The sequence below is a fragment of the Siphateles boraxobius genome, unplaced genomic scaffold (assembly GCF_051911475.1).
Source record: "Siphateles boraxobius isolate OS27281-9 unplaced genomic scaffold, OSU_SipBor_1 41, whole genome shotgun sequence".
NCBI lineage: Eukaryota > Metazoa > Chordata > Actinopteri > Cypriniformes > Leuciscidae > Siphateles > Siphateles boraxobius.
Window position 1 is genome coordinate 2,601,543 of NW_027509042.1, and position 21,330 is coordinate 2,622,872.

Consider the following 21,330-nt stretch of genomic DNA (forward strand, 5'->3'; position numbering starts at 1 on the left):
AGAGAGAGAGAGAGAGAGAGAGAGAGAGAGAGAGAGACTAATCACATTTGACTTGAATTATTCTGACAGTAAGGGGGGTTGGGCATACTGGTTTAAGGCTTCTGTTTATTTTAGACAACGACAGACATTTGGTGATATTTTCTATGTTTTATATATATATATATATATATATATATATATATATATATATATATATATATATTCCCCAGCTATACAGCAGCTATTCAGCAATAAAACCATCTCACATGACACATATACATTTATCTTCTATAAATGTATGCTTTATGTCTCTGATGGTTTTTAACTTCCATGCCTGAAGCCCAAAGCTCTGAAACGATAAACAAAGAATGATGAACAGCTGGAATGCCTAAAAATTTCCTGACATTTTTCCATGACGGGAGAGTATTCAATACAGCAACGTTAATGATTGATGAAAGTCTTTCTGTGTCATAAAAATGACAGAGACATAATAATGCCCGGCATTGTTTACCAACCCAAATAAAGTGAGTCTGTTTTACTAGCATATGTTTCTCATTCGATCAGGCCTGTAATACAGTTGACCAACTTGTTCTTTTAGTTCAATATTGCTCTTTTCAAAAGCGTCAGCTAAATGTATTTGAAAGAATTATCTTATATGCTCACCAATCCTGCATTTATTTAATCAAAAATACAATAAAGGTGAAATATTGTGAAATATTATTACAATTCATTATTAAAATGCTTTTTTAAAAAGCTTGTTGCTGCTGGCTATTCACAGCCATTATATGGGTTTTTTTATTCTCCTTTTGTGGTCCATAAAAGAAAGAATGTCATACAGCAATAGAACAATGCCAGGGTGAGTAAATGATGATCTAATTTTCATTCTAGGATCATCCCTTTAAGATAACTTATCTGAACCTGCTCAACTGCTGTTCAAAGTCTTAGGAATAGTACAGTTATTTACAGCCCTCAATCACGTCACATTCAATCACAACTAAAGACAAAAGTTATTATATAAAAGCTCATTCAAATGACTCTGAAAAGTTAGAGAGCCTCATAAAGATATGCATTTACAGAGATTTTACAATGGTTAAAGACTGTTTTTAGGCACAGCGTGAAGTTGGACCCCTTAAATCACTTTAACAAGTGGATTATTGCTTTTATAAAATGTGAAAGCAACAATATGTTAAATGACACCAATGTTACATATAAGATGCACATTTCTCTAGTACGAATCTAAGCACCTCCTTCACATGAGGTGAAAGCAAAAAGGATGGAGTGAAGAAGGACGTAATGAACTGACTCTTATTGATCACAGTCAGCAGGAAAAACAGCATGAGCAGCAAAAGACCTTAACTCAACTTAAACCTTAAAGAAATTTAGCAGTTTTTTATGAGAATACTATGGTACTTTTTCTAAGGGGCAATGTGGTAACAACAAATACTTGTAAATCTTTCTGAAATTGTATATTCATTTTATGTTTGTTGTTTTATATCTATTTTTATCACTGTTAAAAGTGAAAATGTGCAGATGTTTCCGTCTGATCTGATGTAACCTAATGCAGTCAGGTTAATTCAGTTATAATAAATAATACAATTAAATAATAGAAAAATGAAATAATTATAATATACAACAAAATACTGAAAATAATTAATTATAGCCTACATTAAAATAAATAATAATGAAAATAATAAATCTTTTTTTTTTTTTTTTTAAGTGAATTTATATGTTAACACGTTCGATTTTTGGTTAGCTGACAAAACATTTTTTTACGGTTTATTAAAGCTTGCTCTGACATCCATCCTAAGGAGCTGTTATTAAAGTACTTGAGTGAATGGTGAGCCACACTGTGATCATAACCAGTAAACTCCAGCGTCTGCAGTGCTGTCTCCTCCGCAGTGCCTTCACTGCAGCACTCATGAGACCTGCAGATCAATAAAGACAAGGACACACTGTACACCGCTTCAGTACCACACACACACACACACACAGAGCCTGACGACTCCACCTGCACGCACAGAATTACACAGAATTCTGATGCCTCATTCATTTAAACACATTCAGTGGCCACTGTGTGTTCGTTTACTAAAGACTTAGTCCAATTTGATGGCAACACTTTACAATAATTGCTTTTGTTACCATTATTTAACTAATTAACATGAATAATAAAAATAATTCTGAAGCATTTATTAATCTTAGCTACATTAGATTAGGGTCCAATTCTCACTATTAACTAAATATTGATTATGACTTTTGCCTCAGTAAACTAATTACTGCTTAATAACATCAAGGGATGTAGAATATGGTCAAGCAGAATAAGGGATTAATATGTGCTTTATAATGAATATAATTTTATAATTAATTTCCTAATAAACAGCCAATATTCTAATAATATGCATGCTAATAAGCAACTTAATAGTGAGAATTGGACACTAAACTACAGTGTTACCTTCAACATTTACTATATTACTAAAATGTATGTTCATTTAAAAGTTGTATCGGTTAACATTATTTAATGGAACTAACAATGAACAGTCGTATTTTATTAAATTATGTTAACAAAGATAAATAAATTAATACTGCAACAAATGAATTCCTCATTGTTAGTTCATTTTAGTTAAAGCTACAATATGTAGGGGTCGCTAACCTCTTACAATAACAACGGCGTAGGTTTATGACGCATAATTAAAGCGTAATTATGGAACTTGTCGTCAAGCTAAAGGATCTAATAATGTTTATGGATGAGTGAATAGATTGATGTTTTTAACATGACTCTGGAATGAAGCAGGGCGCGATTGCTAATGAGAGACAGATATCAGCGCCACACGCGAGTCCCGCGGATATAAAGGAATATGGACATTTCATTCTACCGAACTAACGCTATCCGCAAGTGCTGAATTAATACTTGCACAGGTCATTTTATTAGACGAATGAAACTTGTGAGGTAACGCAGCGCTGTTTCACTTGGTCTACACTATCACACTAAACTGCATTTGAGTGTGTTGAAAGTTATAATGTTATTCTATGTGTTAGTTTGTTGGCTGTATGAGACTAGCAGCTAGCTAGATCAACATTAGAATAACATACGGATCATATTCTAACATTTCATCATGTTGAACTGCATAACATCGATTAGTTTTATGTACATTTGCTCACCTGTCTAATAAAGTACATGTAGAGCTCTGTCAAAAACTCTGATCTCGGCATCTCGAAAACGCCACTGATATTGATCCTCGTTTTAGTTCTCCTTTTGTCCCAAAGTCTGCTTGCCATGGTTCATAATGTTTGAACGAAACAACAACAGCGTGAGACGTAACGTTAACGCAGTTGTCCACGTCTGTCGCCATGGTTACTATGGCAGTACGAGCTGAAACCAGGGATAACGCGGATATTACGTCATTGACAGGCGACAAGTGAACATGGACGAGCCATTATTTAAAATTGGAATTTCTCTGAAATTAAAAACTTTGGGAACTTTTGGGATATTGTAAGTACACAACTGCAACTGTAGGTACATATTGTACCTTTAATGCATTAAAGGGGTGGTAAAACACGATTTCACTTTTCTAACTTTAGCTAGTGTGTAATGTTGCTGTTTGAGCATAAACAACATCTGCAAAGTTACAGCGCTCAAAGTTCAAAGCAAAGGAAGATATTTGCTTTTTTTAAAATCAATTTCTAAGAACTACAGCAAACGACCGGTTTTGGACTACACGACATTCCTCTGGGTTTGCTGACGTCAGCATATCCCATTATTTACTTAAACTCCTCCTCCGAGAATACTTAATAAGCGGGGCGAGGCCATTTTATATTGCTGTTTTGGAGATGAGTTGTCACAATGCCGTCTTAACGTTGCTGTTATTTTCATCCGGATTGCAGGTCCACTTTGTTCAGCCTTATAGGGACGAGGGAGTTAGGGATCAATGGTTAATTTATTTTTAACTCGGTCCCTCATAATTGTGACCCAAATCTCGCTCTCTGTGCTGCACATGTTACGGAGGAAAGCTTTCACAATCTTCGCAAGCTCAATGCAGGATTCGCACAACGGCTTGTCCTGAAAGATGGAGCAGTTCCAACTTTAAGAACAGAAGCTTTTGTTTACGGGCCTCAACCTGTAAGTATGATTTATTTTTCGTCTGTGTGTTTTCCTGTAATAGTTCGTATTGTTAATTGTACGTTGTAGCAAGGAAGTAAACAAATGACAACGCTGTTTGGCTCTGCTGGTTTGTTAAATGCTCATTCAAACTAAACGTTATCCGACAAACACCTAACGTTACAAACATTTTTTTAATCTCAACAGCGAACTTGGAATTAGTGTAAATAATTCTTTGATTAGAGCTTTTATGTATATCTACATGCTTGTTTATCTACAGGCATGCTAAACATGGTTCTGTGTTTGATTTGGCAGCCGATGTTTAGTGTTCGTTTTTGGGTTAATAGTTCTGGCGACAGATATTTGTCTACAATCGTTTTAAAAATACAAAAATAACGGTGCCATACAGTCAGTAACGATCACTATAGATCCGCAGTCTTTACTCAAAAAAATCCCTTTGAGGACTGTAGTATAATTTGTTCGAACGATTATATGAAATTCTTGTTTATGAAGCTTATTTTTTTGTAATTCTATAATAATTAGTAAAATAAATAACATTATATCTAAAAAGTAATGAGAGAACAACAAAAAACAAACCTTTCTGAAATGTCGTTTAACAGCCGTTCTTGAACAGGTTCTGCTCGATCATCTACACTAAGGTTTCCCCGGGTGTCACGGAACACACACAGGAGGCAGAAAATCCAAGAGCAGTAGTTTTTACTTAAAGGGCAATCCAAACTCGTAGTCATCCAGGCAGGTGTCAAAATCCAATAAGGCAATCCAAAACACAAGACAAAAACAAGAAACAGGCAGATACAGACTAGAAAGTGAGGTGACATAAACCAAGGACTCCGTAACAAACACTAACAAAGACAGGGAATATATACACACAGAACTAACAAGGTGATGGGAAACAGCTGAGTGCAATATTCAGATAAGTGACAGAACAGAATGCTGGGAATTGTAGTCTAATGTGAATGACACCGTGAGAACGAGGACCTCTAGTGATAACCCAGGGAAACACAACCAGACACTGTGACAGAACCTCCCCTCTACGGAGCGGCTACCAGACGCTCCATGACAGTACACAAGACAACACAAGAGTCCAAGAGGAAGGTGGGAAATCCAAGGGAGGGATGGGAGGGCCAGGACCATGAAGGGGAACAAGAACAGGGGGTGATGGCTCAGCCGGCGACCAGGGCGAAGCAGACAGTCCATCGGGCGGCCAGGGCGAAGCAGACAGTCCATCGGGCGGCCAGGGCGAAGCAGACAGTCCATCGGGCGGCCAGGGAGAAGCAGACTGTCCATCGGGCGGCCAGGGCGAAGCAGACTGTCCATCGGGCGGCCAGGGCGAAGCAGACTGTCCATCGGGCGGCCAGGGCGAAGCAGACGACCCATCGGGCGGCCAGGGCGAAGCAGACGACCCATCGGGCGGCCAGGGCGAAGCAGACAGTCCATCGGGCGGCCAGGGCGGCGGTGAAGAACCCTCGGGCGGCCAGGGCGGTGAAGACCCCTCGGGCGGCCAGGGCGGTGAAGAACCCTCGGGCTGCCAGGGCGGTGAAGAACCCTCGGGCTGCCAGGGTGGTGAAGAACCCTCGGGCGGCCAGGGCGGTGAAGAACCCTCGGGCTGCCAGGGCGGTGAAGAACCCTCGGGCGGCCAGGGCGGTGAAGACCCCTCGGGCGGCCAGGGCGGTGAAGAACCCTCGGGCGGCCAGGGCGGTGAAGAACCCTCGGGCGGCCAGGGCGGTGAAGAACCCTCGGGCGGCCAGGGCGGTGAAGAACCCTTGGGCGGCCAGGGCGGTGAAGACCCCTCGGGCGGCCAGGGCGGTGAAGAACCCTCGGGCTGCCAGGACGGTGAAGAACCCTCGGGCTGCCAGGGCGGTGAAGAACCCTCGGGCGGCCAGGGCTGTGAAGAACCCTCGGGCGGCCAGGGCGGTGAAGAACCCTCGGGCGGCCAGGGCGGTGAAGAACCCTCGGGCGGCCAGGGCGGTGAAGAACCCTCGGGCGGCCAGGGCGGTGAAGAACCCTCGGGCGGCCAGGGCGGTGAAGAACCCTCGGGCGGCCAGGGCGGTGAAGACCCCTCGGGCGGCCAGGGCGGTGAAGAACCCTCGGGCTGCCAGGGCGGTGAAGAACCCTCGGGCGGCCAGGGCGGTGAAGAACCCTCGGGCGGCCAGGGCGGTGAAGAACCCTCGGGCTGCCAGGGCGGTGAAGAACCCGCGGGCTGCCAGGGCGGTGAAGAACCCTCGGGCGGCCAGGGCGGTGAAGAACCCTCGGGCGGCCAGGGCGGTGAAGAACCCTCGGGCGGCCACGGCACAGGAACAGACATCGGCTCAGGAACAGACACCGGCTCAGGAACAGACACCGGCTCAGGAACAGACACCGGCTCAGGAACAGACACCAGAACAGTAACAACCACAAGGACAGACACAAACACAGGAACAGACACTGGCTCCGGCTCAGGAACAGACACTGGCTCCGGCTCAGGAACAGACACTGGCTCCGGCTCAGGAACAGACACTGGCTCCGGCTCAGGAACAGCAGACACGGGCTCTTGCTCAGGAACAGCAGACACGAGCTCTTGCTCAGGAACAGCAGATACGAGCTCCGGCTCAGGAACAGAAACTGGTTCCGGCTCTGGAACCAGGGTCACAAAAGGTCTGAAGGGTCCTTCCAGGATCCGTGCCAGACGCTCCAGATAGTTGCTCGGTATTCCCCCGGCTGCGAGAATGGTTATCTCCTGATCTGTCTCTGGCTCTGGAACAGACACTGGCTTCAGCTCTGGAACAGCAGACACCAGCTCCGGCTCAGGAACAGCAGACACCGGCTCCGGCTCAGGAATAGCGGACACCGGCTCAGGAACAGCGGACACTGGCTCAGGCTCTGGAACGGACACTGGCTCCAGCTCTGGAACAGCGAGCACAGGCATGTCTAGGATCCGAATCAGATGCTCCAAATAGTCCATCCGTGCCCTCGCGGCCACGCGAATGGGCATCTCCTGATACGTCTCTGACCGGGTAGACATAGCGTGGACAGTCTCTGGCTGAGCAGACGTGACGTGAACAGTCTCTGACTGGGCAGACGGAACCTGAACAGTCTCTCGACCACCTCCTCCACTGCGACCTCCACGGGTCCCGCGAAACTTGACCAATCGGGTCCCTTTAAAAAATTCCCTTCTCTCCCGCTCGGTGGCTGGGGAAGGGATGTTACGAAACATACCGCTGGATTAGGTGTGACGGAGTCCTTCTGTCACGGAACACACACAGGAGGCAGAAAATCCAAGAGCAGTAGTTTTTACTTAAAGGGCAATCCAAACTCGTAGTCATCCAGGCAGGTGTCAAAATCCAATAAGGCAATCCAAAACACAAGACAAAAACAAGAAACAGGCAGATACAGACTAGAAAGTGAGGTGACATAAACCAAGGACTCCGTAACAAACACTAACACAGACAGGGAATATATACACACAGAACTAACAAGGTGATGGGAAACAGCTGAGTGCAATATTCAGATAAGTGACAGAACAGAATGCTGGGAATTGTAGTCTAATGTGAATGACATCGTGAGAACGAGGACCTCTAGTGATAACCCAGGGAAACACAACCAGACACTGTGACACCGGGTCCGATTGGTTTTATTGACACCATTGTTTATAATACACCAAAGCACAAAGTACTGTACCATAGCAAACTACCGGTAAAGGTACGGGGCGAGACGTTTCCGGGGGACGTGCACTAGACGGTTAGCGAATCACAACACACTGGGCCAGCTAACCAATCTGAGCCCATTGCGTAGTTTTGAGGGACTGGCTTCATAGAACCAGGAAACCATCAGATCGTTTTTACAAGGAAGGGAAGAGCAGTGTAGAATAAAGGTAAAATATATAAAAAATAATGCAATTTTTAAAAAATGAAGCATGAACACATGTTACAGTGCACCCCACAAACACAATCAAGCCTTCGAAAAAATGCGTTTTACCACCCCTTTAACTAATGTTTCCTAATGGGACCTTATTGTAAAGTGTTACTAATTTGATTATGCTTTCAGCTTCCAATAAAAGTCTATTACTCGCTGTTTTACTACATGTTTGATCACATTTCCCACACAATCAACACAGTCAGAAAACATGCAAAAATACCAAAAGGCCCTGATAATGACTGAATATCAATATTGTTGTGAACTCAAGCAGAGCTTCATCGCTTTCGCAGAAGTACTGTAATCTACATAACTCTCTCTCTAACTCTCGAATGATAAACCCACTAAATGACATAGTTTTGCATTATGACCCACGTTTGCCATTTCTGCAAATGCAAGAGTAGCAGGATTATGATCAGCTAAGCCCTGGTTTGATGAATAATTTACAGCTTTCAGTTAACGGATCACAGTGGCAACCAATTCTAGAGTCCCTGCATACACACATAAGCCAACGCTTGTACAACTTGAGCCATGTGTGTTGTTTTTTCTCTGGGTCGGCTAAAATGATACATCATACATCTCATGATGTGGATTCCCTTGGACTAGACCACTTCAGGTTCATGCAAAACCCTCAAAAGATGCTGTATGGACATTTATTCGGATAAATTGCTTTGCATTTGGGCAACTGACATGATATTTCATCAGTAAACCCAATGTCCAGCAGAGTGACATGCTATTTAGTCCATGTAAAACTAGTTTAAACAATATTTTTAGCTAATTCTTGAATAGTTATCATGCATTCTGTCTAAAAGAGATCATATTAACTGAGAAAATATATGAAATATCTGTACATTTTCGAAATTCATTTGACAAGGTAAACTGCAAAAAAGATCGGAAATAGAAAAAAAAAAGGGGCAAAATGGTGATTAAAACGGTAAGAAACTCAAAAGAATTGGCGGCCAGTAAGAGAAGAAAATTTATTTTCTGTTATACATACTCATAAGGTTTAACCTAAAATGATATTTGACATTTACCCTACTGTGGAAAAACATAACTGAACACCGTCCTCTTTGCACCTCTGATTGCAAGGTGCTCAACCACGATAAATAATATAAATAATAATAATAATAATAATAATACATAAAATACAAATATCAAAAGTTGCCATCATAAATTATGCCATCAAAAACTAGTTTTAATCATGGGTCCAAAATATAAGACAACCAGTGAAAATTTTATTTTCCTAATTTAATGCAATATTTTAATATGAACGCATACTGTATATATACTGTAAAAAAAAACTTTTTCAAAAGGGTAAAAAAAAAAGATGATTAGAGTATGAAGAAAATACTATTTCTTCAAAATTTCACATTTAATGATTTACATGCAATTTTAAATTGTTTTAAATGTAAATATACCATTTTTTCAGTGTATTTTTCCTGCATTTAATTAAAGTCACAGATGAAGGTGATTCTAGAGGTGATTGTCAAGTCGTCATTGGGCAAGTGAGCAGGTTCTCTTTGCTGTCTGCATCTATAAATAAAGTATATTCCACTGGCACCCTGCACTGAAACTAAACACCTCTCTCCAAAAACCTCTATACACAGCCAACAAAAACTGGACGGATGTCCACACACACTGAAGCCATCGCTGACGCGCTGCTCTACACAAGTCAACACAATTCCAGTCTATGGGCTCCACATCGGGTTGATTAAAGCAGTCCTGAAAGTGTGACGATAGCGAAATAGGAGAAGACGTAATTTCCTGAGCTGAGGGAAAACGTCACTGCATCCTCAAGCACGTTTTGTGATACTGATAGAACTGATGATAAATGACATCTGAATGATGTCACTAGAATTTCACCGTTCTTCACCATCTTTTGTCATCAACTACCTTTCCAAAAAGTCACATTTCACCCCCAAATCAAATTAAAGAAATTATATTTTGTAAAAGAAAATTGGCATACACATTGAGCACTTATTTTCCTAAATAAATACAATGATTTTTCCTATAACTGATTTAATTTAAATAAATGATCAAAATGAAAAAGGAATTCAAAAAAATACCATGATATATAAATCAATCTATAAATAAATTATATATATTTTGTCTCTCACATAATAGTTATACAAATTTAGAGGAAAAATTGTAGGTAAAATAAAATAAAATAATATAATAAAGTTCTTTTGATTTTGTTGTGAAATATAACATGGACATATTCTTGACAGGTTTCGTGACATTCACCCTTACACTGGCTATCATTTCTATTACACAAGAGAGACTTACAGGATTTGATATGGACTTATATAAATTCAATATTTGTTGAGTATAAGACAATATCTCACCTGGTAAATCCAGCCTAAAAGAGAAAGATGTTCCAGGATCTGCGAGTGACACTGGATACTCCTGACATCAGACCAGTGTTGGACTAGTGGGTGTGTCTAAAGCTGTCAAACACCACTTCTCCCACTCTCTATTACACACACACACACACACACACACACACACACACACACACACACACACACACACACACACACACACACACACACACACACACACACACACACACTCATGAATTAAACTGAACTTTGACTACCCCACCCAGCAAGATGGCAGACAATCAATGATTAGCCAGAGGAATGTCATGTCAACATTACCTCAGACTGAGTGTTAAAAAGAAAGGCACAACTATCCGACAGACATAAAAACCCTGAAATAAATCCTCAAAAGAGCAACAAGGTTCGTGCTTTCCCAGCGAAATACCAATGTTTAGTGCATACTAGTAGTAGTACTAAGCCAATTGGGGCACAGACTAAGACATTGGTATAAATATGTCCCAAAATGTTGGTGAAAGAAACATAAACATCACCGTGTTCAATGCTGTGGTCGAGGAAGGGAGCTAAATGGTGCTAATCGCAAACTGAAAGTTGTTCAGCACACAGTATACTGGATCTCGCCCACCACAGGAACTAATCAATACCATTGATCAGGTCAAAGTGAAGGAAGACTGAGGCCAGCAGATATCTATAGCTGAAATGCTCAATACTGAGACTAATAATTAAATGGCTACTGTTAGTATTATTATCAGTCTAGAGTTTGCTAAACACTATTAATATTATTAAGTACTATAGCTCAGTTTGCATGTTCTCGGGAAAAAAATCATTGCCAAGAAAAGTCATGGACAGTCTCTCGTGTATGGCAAGAGATGGCCATAGAATCACCAGATACGACTGAAATGGACGATAGATAGATAGATAGATAGATGATAGATAGATAGATAGATAGATAGATAGATAGATAGATAGATAGATAGATAGATAGATAGATAGATAGATAGATAGATAGATAGATAGATAGATAGATAGATAGATAGATAGTTAGGTGATGCGTCACTCGAGAATGAACCTCAATGGTTCTCATACTTCAAGCGAACATGCTTGAGCTTCCGTTTAACACAACTGATGTGTGTGTTGATCAATGTTTATATGTGAATAAAAGCCTAAATTAAATAAAGTATAAAGTGATCATGTCTCTTCAGAAAATTTGGACTAAACCACTCAATTCATATGGATTCGTTTTACGATCTCTTTATGTACTTTCTGAAGCGTCAAAGTGGTAGTTGCGTAGCTGTCAATGGAGGGACAGAAATCTCTCAGATTTCATCAAAAAAATCTTAATTTGTGTTCTGAAGATGAACATAATTTGAATTTTTGGGTGAACTAACTCTTTAAACTAAAATTAAAATAAAAAAGGAAAAGAGATAAAGCTATATTAATAAATGTAAATATTATTAAATGCTATGGTGTCAGCAACGCTCTTCTATTCTGCATATTGATTATAGTGTATGTCACGTTGCATGTAATCAAAGGGTTTGCGTGGGAATCAGAGTTTGACAGATCTCTCGTTCCTCTTAGCCAGCTCAGCGCCTCGAGGAAGTTTAATTGCACTGGCTAATTTCCAGAAGATGAGTCTTACAGATTCACTCTGCTAATGTCTTTCCAATTTCAGACGAGTTCAAACCCAGTTCACGCTGACAGTGGCCTTTTCTTCACCCTCAGAAGTCCAATTTCCTCCACGACCCAAAGGGAAATTCAAAGGGTTCTCTTCTATTCTGTGTGCCTAAATAACCATATCAATGTTTGGCCCGGGTACTTTCTCTCTCAGTTCGTTCTTCCTCAGCATGAAACCCAATCTAAGAGCTCACCGCATAACAGATACTAATGAAAGCCACAGAAAATAACCATAATGACCAGAATGAGCAGTCAGCAGCTATCTACAAATGAGTTTTTTTATGCCTTTACATGAATTCAAAGTTTCTTCGCATATAATAGACCCTTACATACCTCTTTCTTCCTCTTGCTTTTGCCTCTAAACACAATAAACAGATCTTGAAGACAAATTTCTTGGCTCTACTTCAGTACATTCAAGTGTGAAATACAGTGGCTGAGGCAGCAAAGAGCATCCATTACCAACACTGGAACACACACACACACACACACACACACAAACACACAAACACACACACACGCACACACACACACACACACACAGTCTGTTTACAGAGAACGGTGTCGTCTTAGCGGCCCCTAATTTAATAACAAATGATCATTTAGACGGAAGTGAATCAATCAAAAATAACTTTAGCTGGAAATTACATTCAAGAACCACTATAAAACCAAACCAATCTGTTACCTTAAATTATGTTTATCTCGGTAAAAAGCTGCTTTGAAACAATCTACATTGTTAAAAGCGCTATATAAATGAGGATGACTTGACTTGACACAGACGCACACACACGGTGTTGGGTAAGTTACTTTAATGTTGTGTTTTCATGTTTTATGGGGACTTTCTATTTACATAATGTCTTGGTCTTTCCATCCAGTATCTTTACAAACTTTCAACCAGTTTCTTACTCTCAATTACTCAAAATAATTTCTCAGATGAAACTCACATTCTGTCAATCAGATGTATAGACACAATCTGCCCCACACTCTTAGCTATGATAAACAGCTCTTTAATGAACGGGGTATTCCCGGAAAGTTTTAAACATGCTATCGTACAGCCCGTATTGAAAGGACCTCATCTTTACCCCACCGTGCATAACAACTACCGGCCTATCTCTAAACTCCCATTCATTTCAAAGGTTTTGGAAAAAATTGCACATTTAGAGTGTATTTCATACCTGGATATTTTTAATAATCCAGACCCGTTTCAATCTGAGATATATCGGCAATTTGCCATGTATTGAATCCCATGTGGGCAGTAACACGGGTGATATAAGTTGTGCCCTTGAGCTTGACACTTGACCCCAATCATCCTGAAGCGAATGACACAGCCTTGCTGAACCCTGGGTCATCCTTCAAAGTACAAATCATTCAATCTGGGTTATGCAACCAAACCACATCATTCAGAATTGGATACTATGCTACTAACTGCATACTGTACAGTTCCTTCTAAAAAGTGTTCAATGATAATCTCTTTTCTAAAGGTGATGTCTTGGCTGGAATGGAGTTTGTATCTGTTGCATTGAGATGTTTATCCCACTGTTAAGTGATCAGACCTTGTATTGTATATTGAGTTCAGTTAAAAGCTTCTGTCTAAAGACATCTTCGGTTTTAGTCGCCATCTGAAGCTACTGAAGGCTGAAGGACAGATCCAGAGTGAAGGTGAAACGAATCCTCCAACTTGGACTATTGTAACGATGTCTTTAATAACTTTTCTGGGCCGGCAGATGAAATTACCTAGAAGCCAATGGAGGAGTGATCCAGCTCTCAGATTTCATCAAAAATATCTTAATTCGTGTTCCGAAGATGAACGAAGGTCTTACGAGGTTGGAACAACATGAGGGTGAGTAATTACTGACAGAATCTTCATTTTTGGGTGAACTATTTCTGTCTTTCTATTTTAAATTTTAATTAAATGTACTGTTTCTTTCTATATAATTGTAAAATCTAAATGACTGAGTAAAAAATTGTTTCTACACCCATTTTTTTGCAGTGTTATTTATATACTATTATATTAGACCTAGTTTTATTATTTTGAATTAGCTTATATTTTTATATTTTCAGCTTTCATTGTAGTTTTAGTAATCTTGCTATGTGCTTCTTTTGATTTAATATCTTCTTTTTTATTTAGATGATTTAATTTTAATTAGTTTTAATTTTAATACTTAAATTTCAACCTTATTTCAGGTTGCCCAGGCAGTATTTATCATTTTTGCTAAAGTTTTTAATCTAATATTTATATTTTATTATATTTCAGCTTAATTTAAAGGTGCAAAACGCAAGTCTCTGAGTTTTTGCAGAACTACGCCCCCTCTGGCGACAAGCGAAACTGCAACCATAGTTGTGCACGCTCATGGACCACACGCACACGCACGCATGCACGAGCACGAGCTGTTCATAACTAAAGGAGCATCTGCCGCACAGATCTTTGGTGTACAGCCAAAATGTCTTCAGTGGTAATAAAGTTATAAATCTGCAAGTCATTTCAAAAATATGGAAGGAAAGACATTTGAGTAAATTACTCTTATGTGTGAGGGGAAAAACGGGGGTAGTAGAAAACTTTGTTTATGTTTTTACTGTATCCACCTATGATTGTATTGTTATGAAAACACGTTCATGAACAATATAATTGATTACTTCGCAAAAGCTCAAAATAATAATCATACCATACACAGTTGGTCAACAACGTTCACTCAAATGTCTCAAGGTAATAAACAATCAAATGTCACCATGACGTTTTCATAAAAGCCAAACAGGCTAATCCGCCGAAGACTTGCGTGGTTCAGCCTGTTATTGATCTGCTAAGTAGAATATTCCAATAAAAATACATCCTTTTTCTGTTATAATTTACTCAAAATTTCTGTCTAATTATCGGTCATTTTATCAGCATGTTATATCACACTCAAGAATCTTGAACTGTTTTGCTAATCACTAAACTACATGTAGCGCTGATTTATTTAGTAGATATTTTGACTGCTAAACAGTATGAGTAAAGTAAAAATATTTACCCCTTTACCATTGTATTTCCCTTCCTGCAATGTTCAGAATAAAACATGTATTTTATCACAATACCAAAATATTTTACGTTTTCCTCGTTTTGATAGAATACGAGCTCCCACATACCTCATATATACTACATACAAAATGTACCACATTCACGGGAACAATTTACTATTTTTACAGAAAAATACAATATAGCCAATGCAACGGCGTTCTTCCTTGTTGGTCAATGACATGAACACCTTAGCATGTTAGCAATGGACACAAGGCTGTATCAAACATTAGAGAATGGGCTATATCTTACCGTTTTATCAAGAAAAAAGCCAACTGAGGATCCCGTTTGAGACCAAGAGCAGACCGGAGATCTCTCCATTTGTTGAATGCCTTCCCGAGGTAGACTCTCGTCTTACTCCGACGCCTGTCTGACTCCAATTTGGACCTTTTGGTGGCACTAGACGACAATTTTCTTTTCTTTACTTTACGTGGAGTTTGCGTTGGGGTTTGGAATGGACTACAAGCCGGTCTCTTTGAATCCATCTTCTACCTTTGACGCACGAGTTGTCTTCGCTGATGCGGAGAATGGCGGCGCCGGCGAAAACACAAACCTGCGAGACATAGCCTGGTGAGCGTGAACGCGCATGACGTCACGCCCAGTCTCAAATTCGAACCCGAATCCCTCTTATTTATTTTACTGTACAGGATTATAGAGGCAATTGCAGTGATCAGAGAAGGGCTCATTCAGTCCATCAGGCAATTGTTTATGCATGTATGGGTTAGAAAACGTGTATTTTTAACATGAATTGTTGCGCAATGCACCTTTAAATGAATGAAAACGATTTTTAATAGCTTTAGTTTTAATTAACATTACCAATAATGCTTAAAATAAGCTTGCCTAGTAGCTAAACTCCCTAATTAATGGAAATCAATTGCAATGTTTGTGAAATACAAAAGCTCCACAGCTGTGTTTGGGTTTGAACATCGCAGGTGAAGCTTTGTGTAGGAAGACAGTCATAAACTGCATGAGACACTGATTCATTCATTCAATAAATACTCAAGAGACTGATGCACACTCCCTCTATCTCTCGTGCATTATTAATAATGTGTTGGAGGAGCTGAATAAAATAAATTACAGTCACACCCTGAAACAGAGGCTCATTTAAACTGAGAAGAGAGAGTTCACACATTCAATGCCCAATAATATACAAATATGCACCAATATAGTCCTAAATTCATATTTAAGGCACTAAATTCACATCTGCTGACTTAAAGTGATAGTTCCCCCCAAAATGAAAATCCTGTCATTATTTACTCACCCTCATGTTGTGTCAAACCTGTACGAGTTTCTTTGTTCTGTTGAACACAAAAGAAGATATTTTAAAGAACATCGGTAAAAGTCGCTGGTCCCCAATGACTTCCATGGAAAAAATACAATGGAAGTCAATAGGGACCAGAAACTTTTTGGTTACCGAATACCAAAAAGTTTCTTTTGTGTTCAGCAGAACATAGAAACTCATACAGATTTAGAAATAAGAGTAAATGACAGATTCAAGCATACAAGATTTAATCTCAATCTCAGCTTAATATACTGATGAGAAATGTTTGAAAAGAAACTCATTATTTTTCTTGCTTATGGGTGGGGTTGTCGAACGCTGCGCTAAGCTTCAAATAAGTTCTCACTCGCACATCTTTTCAGCATTCGTAATCATTTTCAGAGACGTTTAGAAACTGAGGAAGAACGGATTATTGATATCGGATCGTTGCAGACTTGCTGCTCGGCAATGTTCAAAGCATAAATCTCACATCTCTCCTCAGCATCTCTTTCTCTCAAGCGTTTAGGCTCAATCGATAGATACGTGACGTCCTTCCATCCACCTCTTCAATTTGTTTCTCTCTATCTTTGTCCATCTCACAGACAGACAGAAACTTGGGCAAGACAGCAGAGAAGGATCAATGCAGGATCTCACAGCAGCCAAAAGCGTGTCCGTGAGGATTTCCAAGTGTTTGTGTGTGTTAAGGCAAGGTCACAGCACAGCTGATATCCACACCGCCTCACACACACATGAGAACCTGTCAAAAAGCACGCCATCCTCCTGGAAACACGACGCTGGAGAGCAACAGCTGAGATCTTGTTGCACGGATTCCCTGAGGCTTCAAAGAACAGCGTAATCTATCCTATAAAAGACATCAAATATAGACATACACTTTTAAAACGCTCTCTACTGCTTCCTTGCAGCAGCTCTGGTTCAAATTCAACCAGCAACAATGTTCTGATCATAACTTCCTCTCTTTTCCAAAGATATCGTCACATGATTCTGTTCTTCCTAAATCCACCTTATTTTTTCCATAAGGCCATTGTGAAAGGCTTCCGGTTTCAACCGCTTACAGTTATTTTTAGCACTACAAAACAGCTTGTTATGCTTGATATTGCAAACTACTATTTCTTACCATACTATTTGAATGCATTGACGTAATTATACACACACTGGTTTGTAGCACATACAGTTTTAACATTTACTGCACTTTGTTGTTCTAATGAATCAGAAGTCTCGCACATACAAAATAGCCTGATACTATCTAAATAGAAAATACAAAAAGATGTCCTACTGAAAGCACACATTGATTTCTGTCAGGAACACTATTGTCAAAGATGACAGACAATTAGCATACAGTGTTAATGGCGGAGTGTTTCTGGTGTGGGCAAAAACTCCCTGTCCATGCAGTCTAACATGGATAAGAGCAGGAGTGCAGTGATAACCCTCCTCAGGGTAAACAGAACCAACATAAATGTATTGCAGATATCATTAATGTTCAATATTTTAGTGTAACAACATAATCCAAGAAATATGAGTCTGATTCGAAGAGGAATATCAGAAGGCCAAGTCCTGATTGGTCGAGAGGAGGAGCTGGGGATTGAGGAAGGTATTTCGCTCCTGAGCAACGCATTGATTAAGCTGATACTGAATGGACCTTATAATACCTTGTAATTGATGGGATAATGTGTGTGTTGTTTTGTCTCAGTGTATGTAATTATTGTTGATGAGCTCACAGGAAAGATTTCACACAACTAGGTTGTGATGGCAATTAATCAATCAATACATCAATCAATACATTTCTATAGGTAGACATGGATCAGCTGACGCGAGCTTGACTGACGTCACTACCAGAACTAACAGTACACTTAATTTGGAAAATGTAAACAACTAAAAGAATAAGCAAGCAAATAAAATACTAGTAAGCAAATAAAATACTTACTTACTTATAATAATGTATTTTATACAGTACAGTATTTTACAAGTATATTATACTAGGCTATGTACTAAATTACATTGTTAAATAAAATGCTAATTTTATAAATACAATGATTATATAAATACTAGGCAGCAAATAAAGTTAGAGCTACAAATTACAACTAAAGCTCAATCAGACATGTTGCCAAAAACTTAATTTTATAAATAAAATAGCCTATCAAATGACATATTTACTAAACTACTGAACAATTGTATTAATAAAATTAATTAATTCATAAATTACAAAATTACACTACTTTAAATTATAAATTAAATTACACAACAGCTGAAAAAATGTATAGAGAAAATGCTTAATTACCCTTAATAAATAAAAAAGTAATTTAATACTATAAATAAAATATAAAAATTAATTTTTTATAGTACCAAATTAATTCTATAAATACAATTCCAAATTGATTATATGATTACTAGGTAGGTAGCAAATAAAATTTGCTAAAAAATTACACCTGCTCGATCAGACATGTTCAAATATCAAATTACATATTTATTAAACTACTCAACAATTGTATTAATTACAATAAATTAATGAATAAATTACAAAATTACATTACTTTAAATTAAATTAAACTATAAATTAAATTACATTTTTACTAAACTAATGAATATATTTATAAATAAAATAAATTATTTTTTATAAACAAATTACCAAATAACATTTTTACATAATTATATAAATAGAATGCTAAATTAACTTTATAAATAAGATTTTTATTATATAAATAAAATTCCATCTAAATAAATGTAGCTAAAAATTACAACTAAAACTTGCCAAAACCACCAACAAAAGCTCCTGATTAATCAAGAGAACAGAAATTAGCTGTAACCAGCTTCGAATCCCATGTGGGCAGTAACACGGGTGATATAAGTTGTGCCCTTGAGCTTGACACTTGACCCCAATCATCCTGAAGCGAATGACACAGCCTTGCTGAACCCTGGGTCATCCTTCAAAGTACAAATCATTCAATCTGGGTTATGCAACCAAACCACATCATTCAGAATTGAATACTATGCTACTAACTGCATACTGTACATTTCCTTCTAAAAAGTGTTCAATGATAATCTCTTTTCTAAAGGTGATGTCTTGGCTGGAATGGAGTTTGTATCTGTTGCATTGAGATGTTTATCCCACTGTTAAGTGATCAGACCTTGTATTGTATATTGAGTTCAGTTAAAAGCTTCTGTCTAAAGACATCTTCGGTTTTAGTCGCCATCTGAAGCTACTGAAGGCTGAAGGACAGATTCAGAGTGAAGGTGAACGAATCCTCCAATACAATCCAGTTACACAGCGGAAGTATATAATTTATGACTTCATAAGGTGAAAGGACAGCAAAAATCTAAATTTGAGATTAAATACTAAATTTAAGATTAACACTCTCAGAAATAAAGATACAAAAGCGGTCACTGGGGCGCTACCTTTTCAAAAGGTACACATTAGTACCTTAACTTTGAAAAGGTCCCGCCAGTGACTGCTTTTGCCGCGCTGAATCTATGCAGGATAACAAATGCCAAACTCAAACAGTGCACAAAAATTGAAAGTTTTTCCCAGCAGAACAAATAATAATTGACCCAGAGCTCAAGAGTTCATGGTGCCAAGAGACAATTCAGGACCCTGGACAGTTCAAGACCCTCCAAAACCAGGATTTACGTTTTGACTCGAGCAGAAGAAGTCAAACGGACATCTGGTGTCTGTGAACGACCGGTTAAGCGTGCACAGATGTAAGATCAAACTAAATGGCAACAGAGACAACCATTAGACAGTTCCTAATCAAACAGCACACTGGTGTAATGATTAATGTCCTTTGCTGCTGCCAGACCTGCTGCTATTGATACATTAAAGCAGACCTCTAAGATTTAGCATGCAAAAAGACACTGAAGTCTCCTTTGGGAGCAACTGAGAGTGCACTTACTAAAATGGTCTATTGTGAATCTCAGAATAGAGGTCTGGGTTAACAAGTGCCCTAAATTGGCATCTTTATTCATGCTATACAAGGTACTTCAATGGTACCATGACCAACATTTTGTATCTTCTTGTTTGGCAAGTACAAAGCTTTTTTTTAAAGAAACAAATCAGTCTACTACTAATTGTTACTGCGAGTTGACTACTAATTTCAGCAATTTAGACTACTAATTCCAACATTTAGACAGTATGTGTATTCTATAAAAAACACAACTTACAAAAAAAGTACATTGGAGTACAATGTAAATATTTCATTATCAAAGAACCATTACCATATTGTGTCTCATTTTTTTACAAGTATATCATGGTATACCATGAAATGCAAGAAATTCATAACTTTTGAATAGCATACTATTCTAAACATTAATTTCGGGAAAATGGCTGCAATGTCTTGTAGGCTAAGTTAGCTTTTAAGTAGTTTAATTTTTCCAATACACCATATTTAGCCAAATACAAACATGTCTATAATGAAGAATGGATAAAAATCTAATTAATTCATGTAATTCAATTTCATTCGACACATGCATATTAATTCCAGGTGCACAGAGCCTTCAGTGTTCAGCGTTTCATGCGAAGAACCGCAGCGTTGTTAAAAGAATGCGCAAGCGTTCAGAAATAAATGACAAAACACAAGACCACACGTCTGTCCGCTTAAATCGATACAGGTCTCATTTCTACAGCTAAATAAGAAGCAAAATCATGCGTTAAGACATACCAAACACAGATGAACGAGAATCCAGCCTCTCTGTGAGCCTCCACTCTAGTAATACACAATAACGGTTGAGCCGTCGGATTGAGTTTAGGGAATCGGTTCGCTCGGGAATTCGTTTCAGCGAGTTCACAGCGTCTGTTCTTTTACGTGGTGTTTTCGTGTAATTCAATACATATTTCGATACATATTCTTAATACGTAATTTATATGGTGTGCCTCAGTCTACAATATGTAGTGATTTACAAACGCATTGCGAAACATTTAAACTGAATAAAAAAGAATCGGTTCAACAGAACAATTCGTTGGCAATAGAAACACAAAGGTATCGGATGAACACAGCCAGTGTTGTGCCGCGGGTGTATC

The 21,330-nt window shown here is 38.8% G+C and overlaps 1 protein-coding gene across 3 annotated transcripts in view; it reads right to left on the reverse strand.

Annotated features, from left to right (window-relative positions):
• The window catches only part of pacsin1b (protein kinase C and casein kinase substrate in neurons 1b), a 34,406-nt gene extending 13,076 nt beyond the window's left edge, over nucleotides 1-21,330 (reverse strand). The window contains exons 1-2 of one of the 3 annotated variants that reach the window (XM_077197796.1): nucleotides 20,972-21,026; nucleotides 10,330-10,457 (exon numbers count right to left, since the gene is read on the reverse strand). The gene's annotated coding sequence lies outside the window, so the exon portion shown is untranslated. Of the gene's footprint in view, nucleotides 1-1,805; nucleotides 1,905-10,329; nucleotides 10,458-20,971 lie in introns of those variants that run through there. The other 2 variants (XM_077197795.1, XM_077197799.1) reach the window with 2 other exon arrangements.